Source organism: Callorhinchus milii, unplaced genomic scaffold (assembly GCF_018977255.1).
Source record: "Callorhinchus milii isolate IMCB2004 unplaced genomic scaffold, IMCB_Cmil_1.0 Scaffold9, whole genome shotgun sequence".
In the NCBI taxonomy this organism is placed as follows: Eukaryota; Metazoa; Chordata; class Chondrichthyes; order Chimaeriformes; family Callorhinchidae; genus Callorhinchus; species Callorhinchus milii.
This window is the reverse complement of record NW_024704750.1, coordinates 22,090,965-22,113,668: the sequence shown is the minus strand read 5'-3', so window position 1 is coordinate 22,113,668 and position 22,704 is coordinate 22,090,965. Positions and strand designations below refer to the sequence as shown.

General features: G+C 43.2%; 1 protein-coding gene across 1 annotated transcript in view; it reads left to right on the top strand.

The window, feature by feature from the left end:
* Positions 1-68: 68 nt before the first annotated feature.
* Positions 69-22,704, top strand: part of ston2 (stonin 2) — a 34,179-nt gene continuing 11,543 nt past the window's right edge. The window contains exons 1-2 of the mRNA XM_007906001.2: positions 69-168; positions 7,237-7,386. The gene's annotated coding sequence lies outside the window, so the exon portion shown is untranslated. The remainder of the gene's footprint in view (positions 169-7,236; positions 7,387-22,704) is intronic.

The window sequence follows — 22,704 nt, the reverse complement described above, 5'->3', positions numbered from 1 at the left end:
TGGAGACGACGGTTCTGCAACCGGCATCTGTTCCCAGCAGTCCTTTGCTCAGAGGTCCATGTAGCCCACTGTGCTCTCCTCAGTTAGCAGCAGTAACTCCCAGTGGGTGGATCCAGTTTGATGACCCACCCTGGCCTAATCTTTTGCCACTTCACCTGCAGTCAACAGGTACGTGACTAGCAATTGAATGTAAGTCAGATACTTATGTACAAATGCACTTTGGGAAGCCAAGTTTCAGTTGGTGGCACTCTTGCTTCAGGTTTGGAAGGCTGTAGGTTCAAATCCCACATTGGGAATTAATCTTCAGTTGAGCTCAAGGCTATGTGAACAAACACAACCTTACCACCTTCCTGCTCCCTCCACTTGGTGGGCCCCGTCATCAGCCACTATTCAGCTTTCTTGCCCTTCTGGAATGCCTTCACCTTGCCCACTCCCTTGCCTTCTTCAATGCTCACCTTAAGACCTTCCTCTTTGGCTGTACTTTCAGTCATCCTCCCACTTACCCCATCTCCCTTGGCCCCTAACTCTCCTGATTCCAACTCCTAGCTCGGGTGCAAATACTTGACTGCCCAGCGCCTTAGGACAGCAACCCGACATGAAAGTTGCTATATAAATGCAATTTGTTATTGTACAAGGTTACCCTGCAGGAAAAAGAAATATAGGGATTATATGTATAGTTTTGATGGTTTTTTTGGTGGGTGGGGTGGTGTTGCATATCTCTCTTTACACAAAATGTGTTCTTTACTCTGCTTTCAAGAGCTGAGCAGATTAAACAGGTATTTATGATTAAGAAGGCGTGTGACTTTGCACGTCACTGTTTATCTTGAGTTTCAGCTGGGTATAAGCTAGATATCAGACAACATATGATCCATATGCTCTGACTGTTGCTTGGGTAGATTTTGTAAATGCGTGTGTGTGTGCGCGTATGTGTGTGTGTGCGCGCCTGTATGTGTGTATGTACGCATGAATGTGTGTGAGAAGGGGAAGAGAGAGTTGTGAAGACAATCCTTCTGAAGGGTTTACAAGTCCCATTCTTTTATATGCGTGTGTTTGTTTTGTAATATGACGGATTAACCATCCATACAAAATAATCTCTGGAAATGTCACAGACAGGAGCAGCACAGTCAAATACTCAGAACTATGAGGGCAAGGTCGAGCTCTAACCTTCCTTTGGGAACATTACCTCAGCCCTGAGGAAGCTCAGAGACAGATGGTAGGAAGCGTTTTTTTTTAAGTCACAAACTGCAATCGAGAACGTGCATATTGATTTTGTTTTTTAAAACATTCCATCTCATGTACACAACATGAATAGTGATGGTTCAAATTAGAATCCGAGACACGTATCTTAACCATTCATTCTATTGTGTTAATGGTCTGTTTTACCGCAAAAACAAGTCATTCCTTGTGACATAGGTGTGACATTTCATCACCAGAAGGCTGCTATATCTTTGCGGAATAGATTGCTCAAGATCCTGTTCTTAAATGGAGAAGTCCCATCCTAATTGTCTCTTTTAAAAACAGGGTTAGAAATCCCTGTATATGAGCATCTTCTTCATCTCCCACCCATGGCTGAGTAGGTAGCTTGTGGAAGGTAGTGGGAGAGACAGTTTGAATCTGGAGGACTGTTAGCCTGTTGACACCCACCAGAAATTTAAGGCTGGATCACAATATCACACATAGCTATTCTGCAATGTTTCCTCACACAGTAAGCTCCCAGTCTTGCACAATATCTTCAGGTGGAAACAATGTAGTGATTCATAGAATGTTACGGCACAAAAGGAGGCCATTCGGCCCATCGAGTCTGTGCCGGCTCTTTGACAGAGCAAGTCACTTTCACTAACCCCACTCACCAGCTTTCTCCCCATAACCCTGCAAACCCGTCTTCCCCAGATACCTATCCAGTTCTCTCTTAAAAGCTGTTATCGAATCGGACTTCACTCCCCTTTCAGGCAGATCATTCCAAATTCCAACAACTCGCTGAGTGAAAAAAATTCTTCTAACCTCCCCTCTGCTTCTTTTGGTAGATATCTTAGGACTGTGACCACGAATCACAGACACACCTACCAGCGGAAACAGCTTTTCCTGTCAAAACCTTTCATGATCTTGAAGACCTCTATCAGGTCCCCGCGTAATCTTCTCTGCTCTAATGGGAAAAGTCCTAACTTCTCCAGCCTGTCCTCATAGCTAAGGTTCCCCATTCCTGGTATCATTCTCGTGAATCTCCTCTGCACCCTTTCCAGTGCCTTAATGTCCTTCCTGAGGTAAGGTGCCCACAACTGGACGCAGTACTCCAGCTGAGGCCTAACCAGTGTTTTGTATAGATTAACCATAACCTCTCTACTCTTATACTCTATGCCCCTACTAATGAAGCTCAGTACACCAAATGCCTTTTTTACTGCTTTAGCTACTACCTGCCCCGCTACCTTTAATGATTCACTTAATTGAACCCCCAGATCTCTCTGTACGTTTACCTCCCTTAAGATTGAGCTACCAAGTCTATATTGCCTGCTATCATTTTTCCTACCTAAGTGTATCACCTCACACTTATCCACATTGAAATCCATCTGCCACATGTCAGCCCATTCCACCATTCTGTGTATGTCTGCCTGCAGTTGGTTACAGTCCTCCTCACTATTTACTACCCGACCTAACTTTGTATCATCTGCAAACGTGGAAATAGTGCTCCCTATGCCCAAGTCCAGATCATTAATATATATTAGAAAGAGCAGTGGTCCCAATACCAATCCCTGGGGGACACCGCTGCACACCTCCTTCCATTTCGAGAAACACCCATTAACCACCACCCTCTGCTTTCTGTCACTCAGCCAGTTCTTAATCCAAACTGCCACTGTCCCCTTAATACCGTGGGCCTCTAATTTTTTTATTAATCTCTTATGCGGTACTGTGTCAAAAGCCTTTTTGAAATCCATGTAAATAATGTCCACCGCATTTCCCTCATCAACCCTCGCAGTCACCTCTTCAAAAAATTCTATTAGATTTGTTAGGCAAGATTTGCCTTTAACAAATCCATGTTGGCTGTCTCTAATTACCTCATGTTCCTCTAAGTAGAGATTTATTCTGTCCCGGATTATGGTCTCCAGTAGTTTTCCTATTACTGAAGTTAGGCTGACTGGTCTGTAATTTCCGGCTTTGTCTTTCTGCCCCTTTTTGTAGAGGGGGGTAACATTAGCCACTCTCCAGTCTCTTGGCACCATTCCTGTGTCCAATGAAGATTGAAATATAATGGCCAAAGCCTCCGCTATTTGAACCCGTATCTCCCACAGCAACCAGTGACAGTGATACGGAACTCCACAGAATTAATAGTGTCAATCCCTCTTGTTTACCTTTGGTGTGCTTTAAAGTTTTTAAGTGTCCTGTAGCTCAGTGGTTTAGAGACCTCGCCTCGCAAGCGAGAGGACCTAGGTTTGATTCTCGGCAGGGCAAAACGTTGGGCATGTTTCCTTACTCCACACGCCTCTGTAAGTAGGAACCCGGTTGTTAGTCATTGGTGGATTGCTTTTCTGGGGGTAATAATCCCTTCCAAAAAGTAATAATAATCATTTGGTCACTCAATCCATGACTATTTGTGGGACACCGTTGTGTGCAATTGGCTGCCGGTTTCACCCACAAAATATGCAGTCAATTCATTTTCTGTGAAGTGCTTTGAGATATCTCGACTGTGATCAGGCGGTATATCAAATGCAAGGATTATTATTATTAAGATATTTCTGGAAGAAGTGGGATGGTGACCAAGGAAACGCCATATTAAATTCTCCTGGTCGAATAACATTCAAGTGCCTCGTGTTGAGAGGTGACATTTAGCTCGTTTGGAGGAGATTCCATTCTGAAAACAAACCTTTGCTGCCTAAATTTTCCCATGTAGCTTCTATATTTTTTAACACTGGATACTTTTTAATACTTTTTTAAAACTCTGGAAATCTCTTGCCCTCTGCCTTGCCCCCACTCCCCATCTTTAGGTCGCGCCTGAAGACCTTCCTCTTCGACCTCCCCCTGATCACCCCGGCTCGGCGTCATGCTCCGCTGCTGTCGACCACTCTTGAATGTTAACCTGCGTGAGGGGCCCTGTGTAAATGCAAGTTGTGTAATAGAAATAGAACTGGTTTTAGTGAGGAGAATGGTAAGGACGCCCTAGAGGTGAGCCTCCAAGTCAGTGTATCTGGACTGAACATCTTGCTGATCAAATTTTTGATATTTTCAAACAAACTGGCATGAAAATACCATTGTCTGGAACAAATAGGCCTGAAAATAGCCTAAGATTGCCAACCTGTCTGTCATTGCTAAGGGCAGTCAATGACACAATCAGTAAACAATCACTCAATGTGGTGCATGTATTACTGAAGAGAACTCATCTGAACTGTTATACTAAAATGATTTCAGAGAGCTTTGTGATAAATGGGAGAGTTTAAAGAATATCCCTTACAAAGTAGGACATGTTTGCTTACTTAGCTGTGAGTGGTGTGGTGTGAGTAACATTAGAAAGCATGGACCAAGAGCATGAAAGACTAAATTTACACCACATGCTTATTGTACTTATCCATTAACAATATAAATGAATAATTTTACATTCAGAAATTCAATGTGATGGCTACTATCAAGTGATGTGATATGTTCTGGTCTGAAACCAAACTGACAAAAAAATAAGACTGCATATCCAATCGTGTATATGGTGTTTACACCAGGTTGATGTGGAGCGTTCAGAACAAACCTGCGGAGAGACGACTTCAGTGAGCGAGTAGTGAACTTATGGAACAGGATCCCTAGGGAGACGGTCGAAGCAGAAAGTGTTGTTTGTTTTCAAGAATAAATTAGATAGATTCCTGCTAGAAAATAATATCTGGGGATACAGTGTATAGTTTGGGACACGATATGTGAAGTGACTGCCAGGATGGTGGAAGGCAAACTAGATGGAATTTGGTCTTTTTTTCCCTTAGAAACAGCTCTGCCTGATCCAACTTGTGTGGGTCAAGAATGAGGTGGAGCCTGTTGTAAGCTGATCTGTGGTACTGACAGGTCAGTGCCTGCAAACTCCATTACTCAGCAGGTTAGTGTTAAGCTGCGTGGAAAAGATATTGTTTGATTCAACTCATGAGACTAGGGCGAAGCAGCTGTCAGCAATCCTTTACTGACCATGATCAACCATTCAATTCTCTATTATAGCTCTGAAAATACCTGTGTAAACTTCGTAATGGGGCAGTTATCTCAGGCTTTTCCCTGTTTGCTCACTAAAATGAATCCTGAATTACCTGATGCTCCCTGACATGTACTGATGTTTTAATGCTGAGCGAGAACATTTTAAGTTTTGATGGTGCTATTTGTATAATATAAAATAGGCCTGGCTTCTGTAAGTAGCATAAGGAATAGCATCAGTGATGCTTCCTGCGCGTAGCATGTATTCTCAGGGTGCAGGAACTGAGAAGAGCAGCAGCCATTTTTATGGACCCAAACCACCCCGTTATAATGAGGTCTGACTGTATTTCTTTACACGGCTGGTAATTAAAGCATGGTACAAAATTACCAGGAACTTGGGAGGTTGCAGCCAGTAACCGGAGCTCATTTAAGAAACCATGTGATGCTGTCAATGAGGTCAAATGACCAAAGGATCACCTTCATCTGAAACTTTAGGAAGTTGAAGAATCCTGACTTTAGCCTAATTATCTGAACAGGAGAGTTGGTTGAAGAAGGCACTTCGACCCACTAGATCTCATCCCACCAGAATAGACACCCTACTGCCTTCCCATCACAACATTGAGCTCCTTTATTTTTACTTTCTGCAACAACGACGACAACAAGATGACATGTATATAGCGCCTTTCACGTCGGGAGGACGTCCCAAGGTGCTGGACAGTGGACAGCATTTCAGACCTGAGCTGGGGTCAGGGGGCGGAAAAGGGAGGGGAGGGGAAGGGGGGTGGCCAATGGCATGGTCGAAGAGAACGGTCTTGAGGCGGGACTTGAAGGAGGCTAAGGAGGGGGCGAGGCAGAGTGACTGGGGAATGGAGTTCCAGTGGTTGGGGACAGAGAGGCTGAAGCCTCTCCCGCCAATGATGGGGCAGGTGGGTCAGGGGATGTAGCGTAGACCAGAGCTCACTGAGCGGAGGGAACGGGCGGGTTGGTAGTTGCCTTACCTTGCATTTACCTGTTTCAACTTAATTTGCCAGTTATCAGCCTATGTGCATATCCTGTCACGCTCTCTGCAAGACTCTGAAAGTTGAAATGTAATTGAGGAGGAACCATTGTATACGTTACCAGTTCATTTGGTTACTGATTGGTTACTGAGTCTCACAAGTAATCACCAGGCTGTAAATTTTGCAGTGTTCTGTTTCACAATTTACATGAATGAACACGCTTGATGTTGATCTTTCGTTGTTGGATGCATTTTTCTTGTGTCTCTTTTGAAATGTTTTGACTGCTTCCTAATCTGACAATTTCCCAAATGCGTCAATGTTACCACAGAAAAAGATAATCACCACAGTTCTGTGGGAGAATTTGCTTCTTATTGACCAATTGAAAACATTGAAAGCCTAAATTCAACCACCTCCCTATTTGTGTTGCAATGCTGATTTTCAGCATATATCCTGAATTATTTATGTTTAATATGCAATATAAATGTTTAGCGTTAGAAGACATGATTACGTTTACCATCCATCAGAGATGTATCTTGTGACAATCCCACCCGAAACCTGATTAAAATTTATCCCTTAGCTAATATGTTATCAAAACAAGTGGCGGCAGAACAACATAGTCGTTGATTCTACATAAACTTGCTAGTTTAAAAAGTCACTATCCTACACTAACATTGTCTACTGTCTTTCATATTTGTTGTATTGATGATTGCAGGTTGCAGGTTGGCATCTGATGGGCATTTTATTATGTGCTGACTGAACACATACACATAGTGTAATTTTTAATACCAAAAGAAAAAAGTAAATCTGTGGATAATTTACTGGCACACTAACAATCGCAGACAGGAGGAGACTCATCAGTCTGTCTGGCTTGTTGGTATTTTCAAGGTGATGTAATTTCAACCCACAATGAATGATATTCTTTTTAAACACTGCTGTCAGTGGTATCATGTCGGCATTGACTAGCGTCCAGTTTGTTGCAGCGGTTTCACGCCCTTTTGGCTGAGTTTAACAACACTTGAACTACATTGCTTGTTATTATGTTATCCACTGTCTTTCTTCTGATGGCACATACCTTTTGTATCACTTGTAGGATCAAGAGGCCCTCTTACTTCAGAAGGCAGCTGGACAACACAGTCAGAGGAGCCTGGTAACCTGAGTTCAACTGTATCCTACACAGACCTACACTCTAATGATACAGAGGATCTGCATAGTAATAGCATTTCCAGGGCTGATTCTCCAGGTAAATAAACAAGTAAACTATTCCTTAATCTATTGCCTCTACCTCCCTTCCTGATATCTAATTGTTGATGAGTCGTAGTTGAAAGTCTCTTGACATGGTGCTGAAAATAGTATAGGCAACGCTTAAAAATGACGAGTTGATTTAGCGTTCAACTGAGAGATATGTGAGGTCCATAAATCAAGAAAAAAGTGTCAGATGCAAATCTGACACAAGTGGAAACCCATTACTCTGCTTAAGAGTCTCCAAATTATTAAGAGTTTCAGAAATTTACGGTTTCCATTTGTCTGGTATAGAGTATACACACCTCTCCTTCGACAGACTCGCCCGCTTGCAAAATCCTATAGAGTTTAGATGTCAAGAAATACATGAAAAAATTTTAAACATTGAATGATGCTTAAATGGCCAAAAAGAACTCTCACTAGCTAATCTTTAGTAAATCTGTTGTCTTGAGACCTGATATATTGAATTCTTTCTGGGCTTTTTGACTGTATTTGACTCTTATTTGCCTTTGACTCCAGATGACATACATTAGTAAATATAGCAATGTTCTGATACCATCAAATTTGCCAAGCTTTTTCTTTCAGAATGAACAATTTCTGAAACCACTTCCCTTTTATTCAGGAGAATCTGACCGATTCAGTAATGATCCTACTTCTACTTAATAGACTTTTGAGTGAATGAGCACAGCGTCCGTAACAATAAGAAGGAAACTTTGCACGTCATCATTTGCAGTTCATAGCTTTCATCCGAAGGATGGCAGCTATGGCCTGCGCTGGAGTGTCATCAGGAGACGAGCGATATTGTTCTCAATGCTGATGTCAGTAAAGGTGAGTGGTGGCTTTGGCTTCTGGCTCACAGAATAGCCTTTTATTTCCGAGTGTTTTATACACCAAAAAGTCACAGCCCCACTGAAGCTTCGCAGACGTTGGCTTTGATGATAGTGACGAGGGTGGCATCCTCCTTGCACATCCAAATAATCCACAGGTATTTCTGAATTTAAACTATAGGCCCTGGTTTATTCCGATTTTTTTNAACCCTTTTAAGTGTAAAACTTTGTTTGGATCTACTCTTATAAGATCTCGCCATACTTTCTTGGCAGAGCCTGACAGTTCGGCCACTGTAAAGCGCTCCGAGACCCTCTTGGTTCCTCAAAAAAAANCACAATATTACTTTTGTGTGGTCTCTGTGTAAAATACTGCACAAAATGCAGCTGTGGAGTCTAAGCCAGGCTTTAAAATGGCAACAGGATAATGCTTTTTGATTTATATATGACTCCTCTTGTAATAGAATCCAGTACCTTGTTTGCCTGTTGTTCAGGGAATCTGAAGAGACTGCTGTGTGATGTTATGGCATATTAGTGAACAGATTCATTTCAGGTGGGGTGGAGGGTAGTTATGTGTGTGAGGAGCTACTGAGTTGCTGTCTTCCATCACAGGGAATCAGACACTGTTCTTTTATATGGTACATTAAATGAAATCTATTCTGATGTTTTCAGCCTCTCTGAGATGATCAGAAACGCAATCCATGATTGCTAAAAGAACAATACTCTGATCGGTATTAATGCCAGTCCTGCCAGAGTACAATTGAACACAAGTAATCTAAAATCTCAAAAAGATCAAATATTATAGTTCATGTATAAACCGAATATTTCATGGCGAACGTTTAACATAACAAAACGATTGATTACTGTATCTTCAAATAACTTGTGACTCATTTTCAAACGGCATTGACAGCAGAAGCAGCGACCACAAATCTCAAATCCTGACAGCGAACGGTGCTGGCAGGTTTGCGTTTGTGTGTGCAGTACCTTTTGCAGTGATAGGATTCATCCACCTGGTGGCAGATGTTTTACAGTCTACCAAAGAAGCTCTGTACGTTCATAATCTTGTACAGTATGTGCGATTGCTGTCACTGGCACTTTACTTTCCTGAAACATTAATTCCAACTCAAGTGTACAGTATTGTTTCTTTATTATTCGAATGAGACATTAGTTTAGTTTCCATCTTGCCATCTGCCTCGTAATTTCTGGTGAAGGAATCCCCCCCCCCCTCCCCTTCCACCGCACAACCTGGTTTCCTTCTCTTATATTCTTTCCACCTTCAGCTTTAGCCCAGGAATTCTAATTAATTGGCTTTTCATCTCACTGTGGTCTGAGGGTCATCACTGGTACAGATCAGCTGCTGTGTTTGTCTCCATTAACAACTTTCATTTCTAATTACTCATCCTGAAATATTTCGTTTATGTGAAAGGTGCTGTGGTCAGTACAGTCACTACACTTTGCAATATATTCTGTGAAGCGCTTTGAGACTTTTGACGACGTAATAAGGTGCTATATCAAATGCAGAATTATCATTATTAAATGTAAATTCTTGCTAAGAAGCATTGCATAGTTTAAGATTGTTTCTGTGCTGTGTATCATGGGTTCGATTCTCAACAGGGCGAAACCTTGTAAGTTTCCTTACTCCACACGCCTTATGATAATCCCTCCAAAAACAAAACAATAATAAATTGATCAGTTTCAATCCCCGACTGTTTATGGGACGCTGCTGTGCGCAATTGGCTACCGCGTTTCGCCCACAAATATACGGTCAATTCACTTTTTAGTCTATTCTGTGAAGAGCTTTGAGACGTCTAGAAAGCGTGAAAAGCGCTATATCAAATGCGAGGATTATTATTATTGTTATCATCTTTTTATGGAACTTTTATTCTCAGTTCACCTTTTCCACCACCATGTGGTCATTTGCTTTAACCTTTAACCAACAGACACAATGTGATCGTATGCAGTGTAGATTTGACCATAATTCCTCTTTGTAAACTTAAGGGTGCACTTCTCGTGACTGAAGTGCTGACAAAGCTTTCCAGTACACGCAGTTTGCTGATACATGAGCCTGAACCAAGCATTCAATGTCTGCGTCTGACACACGGCCTCAAAGCCTGTCTCGTATTCAATCGAAAGAGTGAAAACAAGTAGCAGCAAGTTGGAGATGAAAGTAGACTTGTCAGCAGCTTAAAAAAAAAACTCCTGGAGATGTGTAAAATATATTCTGCCGCATAGATTCACCTTTAGATGAGTGTATCTTGAGTGAGTGTTTTTGTTCCAACTCTTGCTCTCTGCCATTTCTATGACACTAGAGTACGTGACAACAACAACAACAAGATTCCATTTATAAAGCGCCTTTCACGTCAGGAGGACGTCCCAAGGCGCTGCACAGTTGGGTCATGACCCGAGCAGGGGGGAAATGGTCAGGGTGAGGGGAGGGAAGGGAGGGAGCGAGGAGGGGGGAAATGGTCAGGGTGAGGGAGGGAAGGGAGGGAGCGAGGAGGGGGGAAATGGTCAGGGTGAGGGGAGGGAAGGGAGGGAGCAAGGAGGGGGGAAATGGTCAGGGTAAGGGGAGGAAAGGGAGGAAGCAAGGCGAAGGCACTGGGGGATGGAGTTCCAGAGCCTCGGGGCTGAGAGGCTGAAGGCCCGGCCACCGATGGTAGGGCGGTTGCGGCGGGGATGTGGAGCAGACCAGAGCCAGAGGAACGGAGGGTACGGGCAGGTAGGTAGGGGGATAGTAGGTTGGAGAGGTAGGAGGGAGCAAGGCCGTGAATGGCCTTGTAGGTGAGGATGAGGATCTTGAATTCAATCCTCTGGGGGATGGGGAGCCAGTGGAGGTGAGCGAGAGCGAGGGTGGGAGTGATGTGGTCGCGGTGTCTGGTGCGGGACAGTACACGAGCTGCAGAGTTCTGAATGACCTGCAGCTTGTGGAGGGAGGTGGCGGGAAGGCCGGCGAGGAGAGAGTTCCCATAGTCCAGCCTTGAGGTGACAAAGGCGTGGACCAGAGTTTCAGCAGCGTGAGGGGTGAGGTAATGCCGTAGTCTGGTGACCATTAGGAAGAGATTGCTGTTTGAGTTTTCAAACTCGTGAGTTCATGTTCACTGCTAATCTATGACCTTCTGTTCTATTCCTAGATTGCTTCCTCTTTCTCTGTCTCCTCGATGCTTCATTTAACTCCACTTCCTCTTTCACATCTTTCGCCAGGTTATTTTTTTTAACTTTGGTCAGCCGGGTGGGTGTCTGACACATGCGGAAACCCGTCATCAACAACAACAACATCAAGATGACATTTATAGAGCGCCTTTCACGTCGGGAGGACGTCCCAAAGCGCTGAACAGTCAGGTGTCGGGGCCCGAGCATAGGGGAGGGGTTGGTGTAGAGGTGAGGGAAAACAGAGAGGTGGGAGGGAGACCAAAGGCACGGTCGAAGAGAAGGGTCTTGAGACCGGCCTTGAAGGAGGCGAGGGAGGAAGCGAGGCGAAGGGACCATGGGATGGACTTCCAGAGTGGGGGCAGAGAGGCTGAAAGCCCGGCCACCGATGCGGGTCGGGCTGGAGACATGGAGCAGCCTGGAGCCCGCTGAACGGAGGTAGTGGGCAGGTGGTAGGGAGTCAGCAGATCAGAGAGGTAGGAGGGGACAAGGCCATGGGTGGCCTTAAAGATTTGGACGAGGATCTTGAACTCAAACGTCATCATTCTTAAAAGTATTCAAACCAAACCAAACGATTCCCATGCATCCCACCTACAAATGGAGATTCAACAGTTGGATTGTTGGAATGGAATGCACACTCTCTCCCTGGAAGGGAAGCATCCTGCTTACCTAATTCCGGAAAGTATTAGGCACAGGTTGGCTAGAGCCAGGGCTTGGGGACCCCAGAGTATACGTTGGGGTAAGTGCTGGAGAAGAGTTAAAGAAGAGTGAGTGTTTTGCTATGGGCAGATGTACAGCCGGAGTCTATAGAAATGTACACATGGCAGGAGGTCATTTGACCCATTTTCTATCCCAGTCTTTGCTTCTCCAAGAAGCCATCCAACTTGATTCCTTAATGGGAGCAAAATGTCACAGAAAAGCCAATAAATCTGCTTTAACATTTAGTGTAGCACGTGCATATTTAACTGCAAATGGGAGTATTATTTGTGTGTGGCGCGTCTGTGTGTGTGTGTCTGTGCAAGATAAGCACAGGGACTTTTTCACGGGACACTCAAAGGTGATTACAAACTGTAGTATGTTTCTTTCCCTCAATTATTGTAACAGAACTTCCTTTTGGAGGTAATCCCAACGGCTTTCAAACCTTTATTTGAACCAGTTGTATAAATTGCACACCACCTTTTCAAAAAAGAAAGGTTAAGTACATTAAGCACTTTTCAGTAAATTACTGTATCACATCATTCCTACTTCCCGAAAAACTATCCTCCTCAGATGAGTTACAACAATAGCAACTTGCATTTACACTTCACACGGGATAGTGTTTTGTAGCGCTTAAAAAATTATTCCCCAAGTGGGAATTTCCTGCAATTCTGAATTAATATTCCTTCGGACCCTAAAGCATTTCTACTTTCCATTTCGAAACAACTTCAAAACCTCAGATTAGGTTAATTTTATGTTTATTGTGATTGCCACATCCTTTACATTAATAAAACTAGGGTGTGTTTCATGTTGTATAAGGACTCATCATCCACCTCGGAGGCTGCTGTTGCTGATGTTAATCTGCACCAGGGTGAAAGCCATTTACTTTGTATCCCAGGATTCATAAGGAGGTTACTTCACAGCAAAACATTACCTGCATCCAAACATTACCTCCCCCCCCACACACACACACACAGGCACCCACACAGACACGCCAACTGTTATATGATGGCTAGCTTCTATGACATGTGTGTTTGAAGCAAATTTAATTAGGTATATTATAAGACTTGCTAATTGGATTTAAACAATCTGTATATTTGCTCTGAGCTATTTTACAAAGTGCGGGGCATTGTTAGCAATCGTGCTTTTAGTGTCTGATAGCTGTTGACCACACTGGATTCTAGTCTTCGATTGGAGCCACACTCCCACGTTTGGGTGTTTTAATTCTTTTACCATTGGAAAGAGATAGTTAAGGAAGGAACCGACAAGGCTGTCTGTACATGTCGTGCAAAGAAGTGAAATAATCTGAATCATCTTGTGCATTAGAGATTTATGAGCATGTACAGGCCCGTTTAATTATGTGATGTGTGTGAAGTGCTTTTTAGTACAGTGTAGGTAAGGCACAGTACTTATTGCACAATTTTCACCACCGACTGCAAAGGCACCACCAATCTTCGTTTCAGAGTGCTGTGTGCAGAGCCACTGTGGATGGAGAAAAATGGTGTGAAATATAGAGCTACCTGAGCCGGCACCAGTTCTGGGGTAAAGCCTGGAGTGTCCAGCGCCTTCCCCTGGACCTCCTTCCAATGTGAAAGGCGCTATCTAAATATAAATTTATATTGTATGGTGTGGATGAGTCAGGCTGTGTTCTTAACAGCAGTGCCCTGGAATACTCAGGAATCGGACTACCGAGACCGTCACAGAGGGCTGACTCGATATCTGACATTCGTTTGCCAGGCATGTCACCTGGCAGCCAGTTCAGCTCCAAGGAGACTCCGCTTACTGTGCCTATCCTCCCCAAGGAGGATACTTTATGATCTTTGTCTAGCGAAGGTAAACAAAACCTTTGCCCTTTAATTAAGCACAATTTTTAAATCCCACAAATGTCTTTGGTCTCAGCGGAACTAAACAAACAAAATCTCCCTAAAGGTCAATTCAAAGTAAATGGTATGAGTTACCACTTGTAGTTCAATTCTAAAATGTTTTGGAATTGAGTCAATCAAGTCATGAATCTTCCAACCAAAGGAAATCCCAAACTGCGTTTGCTTGTAAAGATGTGAAAACCCACGTCCTGTACTGTGTTTTTTTCTCTCCACCCTCTCTAAAGTTTGACTTGATATCAGTTTAAACCTGCATAGAATGCTTGATGAAGATCTTAATATATTTTACTTTTTGAGAATTGTCCTTTCCTCTTGATCAAAAAAGAACTGATTCTGGTTTTTCTGGTTGCCATAGTTAGAATTCCTGAATAAGAAAGGCTTTGTGAGTTATGTTTAAAGGTACATTAAGTACTCAAGCTATATAGTGCTTTAGTCAGGCCGCACTTATCGTACTGCATAGAGTACTGATTGACACAACATAAGGGGGCTGCCCAGGCACGAGAGGCAGTGTAGATGGGAGCAACGAGGATGATACCTAATGTTTATTTATTTGTATTGTGTTAAATACCTAACGTTAGAGAGATGAGCAGCAATTAGAAAGGCTGGGCTCTGCAGTCTTGAAAGAAGACATTTCAGCAGCGACCTTATCATTCCAAGCTGTGTTTGATATCTTGCTACGAAGGTGAAGTGCAATAACTAAACAATAACAACAGCAAGATTACATTTGTATAGCGCCTTTCACGGCCCAAGGAGGTGGACAGTATACAACATTTCAGACCCGAGCTGGGGTCAGGGGGGAAAGGGGAGGGGAAGGGGGGGTGACCAATGGCATGGTGAAAAAGGAGGGTTTTGAGGGACTTGAAGGAGGTTAAGGAGGGGGCGATTGGGATTCCAGAGGTTGGGGGCAGAGTGCCTGAAGGTGGGGTGGGTCGTCGGGAAACGTGGAGCAGACCGTAGCCGGCTGAGCGGTGGGAGCAGGCGGGTTGGTAGGGGGTTAGGAGGTCGCAGAGGTAGGGTGGGGCGAGGCCATGGAGGGCTTTGTAGGTGAGGACCAGGATCTGGAACTGGATTCTCTGAAGTACAGGAAGCCAAATGGAGTCGGGCGAGAATGGAGAAGATGGGGTCACGGAGTTTGGTTATCTGCAGCCTGTGGAGGGAGGAATTGGGAAGGCCGACAAGCTTAGCGTTTGCATAGTCGATCCTGGAAGTGATGAAGGCATGAACAAGAGTTGATGAGGGAAGGCAGAGTAGGTCATGGCTTGGATGCGGGGAAGAAAAGACAGTTGAGGGTCGAATAAGACACCCAGGTTCCTGACTGGTTTGGTAAGTTGAAGTGTGCAACCCTGGAGGTTGATGTTGCCAGAGCCTGAGGTGCGGAGGCGCTGACACGAGCCAATCAGGAGGGCCTCAGTCTTGTTCACATTCAACTGTAGGAAATTTGCCCTCACCCAGGACTTGATGTCCAACAGTCAGTCTGTCAGGACAGCAGTGGTCCTGGAGTTGAGGGTGGAGGCAGAAAGATAGAGTTGGGTGTCATCCACATACATATGGAAGTTGATCTCATGTCTGCGGATGATGTCACCAACGGGAAGCATATAGATATTAAAGAGGAGAGGGCCAACAATAACAATAATCCTTGCATTAGGCAATAGCGCCTTTCATGTCACAAAGCGTCTTGCGGGATTTTACTGTGTAGTGGAGTATTTGTGGGTGAACGCGGCAGCCAATTTGCGCGCAGAAATTTCTCACAAACAGCGATGACGTGAATGGCCAATTTTTATTATCTAGGGAATATTCAAAATGGAATTTCCCACTTAGCACAGGTTGTATTTTCCTGCTATACAATTTAAAACCAGGCTTGCTAATCTTCACAACACTTCTGTGTATTAAATCGCTATTTAAAAATCTCAATGGAAAAACAATCTTTTCCCATCATAACAAAATACCTGCAGCATTCTCTTAGTACATAGTAAATTTCCCAGGGGAAATGCTTTCTCTCTGTATTAGCTCTCGATATTTAGTGGGGGAAAAGGTGAGATAAAAATTTAAATAATCAATCCAGGCTTAAAGTACTGAGTTATATTGTCATTCATTCCCAGTTCCACATATAAGGAATAATTTAGTCTTAATTAAAAAAAATTCCAGTTGAGAAGCATCATTGCAAGCTTTTTTTATGCATGTTACAAAGAATGAGATGATTAATGGCATACTCAAAAGAAGATATGATAGTAACCACAAGGTCATAACAGAGCCATTGTGTATCAAAACTATCTATTTCCCACTGGAAGGCCAGTCGTGACTCCTATCTCCTCCGAGTGTATATGTGTGTAATCTTTCCATTGTACAGTACGATTGCAACAGCAGATACTGTAGGCAAAACGGATGGTGCTTTTTGCAGGTAAATGTGTTGCAACTTGCTTATGAATAGGTGAGAAAGATGTCTTTATTATTCTGCATCTGGCATCTCATCAGAAACCCAGGGATCTGAGTTTGACTGCGGTGCAGCTGGACAGTGGGAACAGAACTTGTTTGTCTGCATTCTGTGTATTCCAAGCCTAACTAATGAAGCCAACAGGTGGAGAATAATCCTGTCAGCCAGCCATTTTTTTTGTTGGGCAAAAGTCAGGTCTGCGAGGCTGCAAAGAGACAGTAAAGTTCTCATTAACCACTGTACACCCCCCACCCCTTTGCTGCACTTACTGCAGTAAAACTTATGGAATGCCAATAATTGTAGAATTGTATAGCAACTCTCTGAAAGAGAGTCCTAATCGCTTGCTGCTTCCCCTTTTTCTATTCCTTTTCGAATATTTGTTCAGTTCCCTTTTAAAAGCTTCAAGGCATGTAGGATTCAATTAAAGTTGTGACCCTGTGGTGAAGTATGAACTGGCACATATTTCCTTTTAAGTGGTAAAATTTAAAAGATTAAAAGATTAGTGAGGCTATACATATCAAAGTTATATGTTTCATCGAATCGAATTAATGATTTTGATGGGTTAATAATCAAATTAATGATTACGACGGGTTAGTAAAGTTCACCCCTAAAAATCTTGGTTTGGCATGCAATGCTATGTTTTTATTTTCACAACAACAACAACTTGCATTTATATAGCGCCCGGTGGCAACTCGGAGCATTTTATTGAAGTCAAAATCTCAATTTCAAATGAGATTCCTTATTTAAGGAACACAAAGACTTTTTTAATCACTGCTAGTGCTGTACACTTAAGGAACCATTACTCCCAGGAATCCTGCTTCTAAAGTACTGTACTTTGTACCAAAGGGAGTTCACACGGGTCAACATGACTTAAATCCAAATAATCCCATTTGATTTGCAGCAGTTTACAGCCAGTTTACAACCTATAAAATGGGGCAGCACTTTCAATAGGGGGGGAATGTACTGTCTGATCTGAACAGGCTGGAGGACCAGGAAGGTCCTGAATTCAGTGCGTTGTTTATACTGAGTCAACTGAGCTCAGCCGGAGGAACAATAGGACAGAGGCACTGCATTTGGTTTGTGGATTCAGCTGGAATGTGTGGTTTGGATCCGTACACAATCCAGCTTAGCTGTGATGAAAATTGCCATCCACCAGCCAGCCAACACACAGTGTCTTAGCTTTCAAATGGCAGTGATCACTGTGTGGGGATACTAGAAGGCAGCTGAACTGTACACATAAGAAGATAAGACTTTGCTAGGAGAAGTCCATCTAGTTCGCCTTCCACTATCCGGGCAGTCGTTTGACATGTCCTGTCGGAAACTATATACTGTATCCTGAGATATTGTTTTCTAAGCATAAGTGAGCACTTTCAATAGGGGGAGAATTGAGGAAATAACTTTTATCCTCAATTTAAATTCGAAGCATGATAGTGATCTGTCTATTTCTTTTGTTTATAAACCATTCGGATGTTTGCGCATTTGTATACATACAAACAAAGGAATTGGGGGTATTCCATTTTACTTTAATGTACACACAATACAACGGAGTTTATGACCAGATGAGAGACTCCTTTACAAAATCATGCCCTTGCCAACAATCCTCAAGATAAAATTGGCCCACATTTGAATACTCAGTCACCACACTCGTGAAGCGCTTTGAGACATCTCGACTACTTGAAAGGCACTAAATCAAATGCAAAAATTATGATTATTATTATGTTCCTCAGTAGGATGAGACATGGATGTAGATTAGTAACTGGCTAAAGGGAAAAGCAATGAGTAGTCCCTAGGGAAGTTCACGTGGAGAGTTATTGAATGGGGTCTGTGCTGGGACCCCTGGTGTTCTGTGCACTGTGGAAACTCACTAATGAGATCAGCAGACTGCTGAGAAATTTTAATCTAATCAGTAGATTGAGCTCACTAGTGAGTCTACATTACTGTATCACAGTATATGATATAATGTAAAGAAAAAGATTGTAATAAACTGACCAACAACAACAAAATTACATTTGTACAGCGCCTTTCACGTCGGGAAGACGTCCCAAGGCGCTGGACAGACAGAGTTACGGACCCGAGCTGGGGGTTGGGGTCGGGGAGGCTGGAGGGCAGGGGTGGAAGCAGGGAGATCAAAAGCACGGTCGAAGAGGAGGGTCTTGAGACAGGTCTTGAAGGAGGTAAGAGAGGGGGCGAGACGAGACTGCGGGATGGAGTTCCAGAGGGTGGGAAGACCCGCCCATCAATAGGGGCGAGCGAGGTGGGGGCCGGAGCCCACTGAGCGCAGGGAGCGAGCGGGATGATATGGGATTAGGTGGTCGGAGAGGTAGGGCGGAGCAAGACCATGAAGGGCTTTAGTAGGGTGAATTTCCCTGTATACAGGGACACCTCGGTGTCTCAGTAGCTGTTATAAGCAAGGTGATGAAAAATGGCTGACTTTTGGATGGTGGGTCAGCCCAGACTCCACTTCATGTGTGAAGTGACATCAGTGGGTAGAGAACATACCTAGCACATGGCAGGTGACATTAGTGACGTGTTGACACTCCCAGAAGTTAGACTTTTTTAAAAGCATAGAAGCTGGGCTGGTCAGGTGAGAAACTGGGGGTAAACCCTTGCTCTAGTCGAGAACCCATTATAATGGGGCTCCCCTATATCCAGTAATGATCTGGATTGAGAGTGGCGACAGTGTTACCAACCGAGCCAAGCTGTCTGACTTACCCCAGAAATAGAACAACAACAAATTACATTTGTATAGCGCCTTTCAAGTCAGAATGATTATTGAACCCCTCCTGATCCCAATTCCCAGCTCAAGTCCAAAACCCCTTGATTGTCCAGCGCAGCGCCCTGGGACGTCTTTCCAACGTGAAAGGCGCTATACAAGTGTAATTTGTTGTTGTCGAACAGCAAGGCAACTTTTGTGATTGGGGTTTAACTGTGTAGCTTTTTGACTCGAAATGTATTTGTATATATTTTTTGCTATTTTGCCTTTTATTCCTGTACCAACTTTATGGGACGGGACCTGCCAATCTCTATGGAAACAGATTAGCAGCATGACTGTTTTTGTGGGTAAACAAAGGAGTGTTTATTTATTAGTGTACAAACCTCAGTTGATCCTGGCTATGGACTACTGTGTTGCTGTTACTGCTCCACCATCTAACTTTCAGCAGGGCATGTTGTTCAGTGGCCCACAGATTAACCCAGGAATGGGAAGCAATTGCCTGTTATTTGCATGGACCGTGTGTTGAGGAGAAATGAAGGCTGGAAGATTGAACTTCTCTTAGCTCACGTTTGCCTTTCAAGGCTTGTGGGTGTGTCTCCTTGCAATCTGTTTGACCTGAGCAGTCAAATGCCAGCCCTTCCCAGACAGGCAGCTGCGAGTGCCTTCTCTTGTATGTAAAGTGCATGTAATTCATCACATGACAGAAGCGATGGTGACAGGGAAAGATCTGCCGGGAGCCAAGCTACAACTTTGCTAAGCGCAGAACCTAACTTGGTAAGTTTAAGTACGAATATGTTCTCCTTCTCCTCCTCTGAGCTGCTTTATAACACAGATAGCTTTTCTTTTTTGTTCTTCCCTAAATGAAAATGTCAGTGCACTGTATGTAGATAGATCTTAGCCAGTCGGTATTAGTTCTTGGGATTGCGTGAAGAGGTAACCTGATCTAGGCATCTTCATTTCAGTGCTTGCTTGCCCTCGCATGGGAAAAGAAGATGTTATTTTGACCTTTTGTTCTTTTAAGGTGGCAATCGAAATAAAGTTCAGGAGCATGTGCCTTAACGCATTGCCAGTGTCTGTGGTGTGTCCTTAAATATTTTATTCTTATAGGTGAATTCGCAGGAACTGTCCCGTCCCAAGCAAGATGATAATTTTATAACTAATATAGTAGATTAAAGATGAGGAACTTTGTGCTTGATATGGAAATGCTGCAGTAAATCGGCGAGTCTTTAAATTGCTTTACTACATGTGTGCAGCACTGTGGAAAAAAATCTTTAATTTAAGGAATGCTTCAGTTGGGTTACAGCTTTTTTTTCTGGTCTTTAAGGAACAAACAAATGAATGTCTGTGGCCTTCAGTAGGAGTTCTAATGAATTCTGTGCTTTTTTTTCACAAACCCGAGCCGAGCATTAATGCAGCCCTGTGTATTCATGAGGTTGATGGATTAGGCAGCTGGGAAGGTTTTGAAGCCTGGGAGAGACTGTGGTCTTTTTCTGAAGGGATCAGACCCAATTGAGGTGCTGCTCTGCATTGCCATCACTGCTTAGCAACAGGTTCAGTTTTCTTTTCTTTTTCGTACTGGTGAAACTGGCTTGTTGGAGAAACACGTACTTATTCTGTAGCTAAGTGGAGTCCTGTAGCTCAGTGGTTAGAGCACTCGCCTTGCAAGCGAGAGGACCTAGGTTCGATTCCTGGGCAAGGTGAAACGTTGGGATAGTTTCCTTTCTCCACACGCCTCTGTTTACCTCGCAGTAAGTTGGAACCCGGTTGTTAGTTGGCAGATCGCTCTGCTTATATTCTGTTGAGTTTTGTGACAACTATGATATTGGTTCAAAACCTTTTATGAAGGATGATAACAGTTATTTTGCCTTTTCCCGTTTACTCCTCTACTTTCTAATCGCTCGGAATTTGCAACACTGTCCGTGATTCAGAGTACAGAAAGCAATTCTTCCTGTCGTCTCTGTAACAGCCATTATTTGATAGCATGTGCTCATGATTAGTGGAGTAGTGTGGGGAGAGAGAGAGAGAGAGACAGAGAGAAGAAAGAGGCTTCACTGTGTCTCTTGTTTATACCAATCATAAACAATTTGGATGAAAGTGCTGTTTCTATATTTGCTGATGATGCCACGCCATGTGGTCAGATGAGATTGATGCCTTCACAATTATCTGCATAAATTAATCTGGTCAGCAAGGGAAAAGAATATTGTTGATAAATATGATAATACCAATGATCTTCCCAGATACGTTGATCATTCACCTCATGGCAATCTGACGCATTTGCCTACATTGTTCCTATGCACCATCACAGAGGAGTCCTGTAGAGTATCGGTTAGAGCACTCTACAAGCGAGAGAACTTGGGTTTGATTCCCAGGCACGGCGAAACATTAGGCAGGTTTCCTTATTCCATACGATTCTTGTTTACCTAGCAGTAAGAAGGAACCCGGTTGTTAGTCGATTGCCGGATCATTTTTCCGCACGTAAAAAAAATAAATGCCAATTTGGTCAGTCAATCCACGACTGTTTGTGGGACACTACTGTACATAATTGGCTGCTCGTTTCGCCCATAAATATACAGTATAGTTAGTATAGTCTGTGAAGCGCTTTGAGACGCCTCAACAACGTGATAAGGCACTAACTCAAATGCAAGGATTATCATTACAAATGCACACAGTCACTACACTGAGCACATTGAGATGCAATAGATCACTGCATGTCACAGAATGGCAACCTGATGATCTGGAAATTGGCCAATTTGAGATGTCCAAACGTGGCAGAGAAAACAAAGGACGATGGAAATGTCACCTGAGCCATATAACAAGTCGGGGTTGAATATGGCTTGCAGGTTAAACTGATATCCCGGAGTTTTGTTTAATTAACTCGAGTTCTGGGAGATTTTATAGAGCTTTACATTCTTCGAAGCTGTATTTCAGGTTAGACACTTCTGTCAAGAGATGAAGTAAAGTTGGGCAGATTCCACGATTGTTAAATTTGCACAGTGATAGTGAAACATTTGGGCTTGATGAATCAAATGGCTGCATTTTGTTTCCTTCTGTAGCTGACTTGGCCAACCCATTTGAAACTCGCCTACACGGAGTTGTCTTAAGTGTGGAATACAGAGAGACTGTGATTAAATGTTGGTCTTCCTAAACTGCACATAATGCTATAGGATATTCAGGTCATGCTGTAAGTTATTTGCTTTTAATTCCTTCGTTATCATTATCTCTTGCGATCTTGTGCATTAGTGGCAGAGAAGACATCTTGCACTGAAATAGATGTTTCACAAAGTTGACATTGGTGTTTTATTTGAAAGAGAGAGGGATTGAGAGAATTTGTTCTAGGTTTGCCAAGGGCCATGACTAATCATCTGCCCACAACCTAGGGCATGTTTCAACAGCCCTTTGCTCAGGAGATAGTAATTAAATTTGCATTAAATTTCAACAAAAAGGAGATGGATTGCCAGTCAATAAGTGTCTGGAAGAACATTCCACAAAGCAAGAGAAATCAGTATGTGATGCTGATCTAAGCAAATTTGTGATCATGAATTAAATTGAAATTCTTTTTTAAAAAAATTACATCTTCCAGACCTGCTTTCACTTTCATTGCTCACACTCTTAAAACCATTTAAATTTT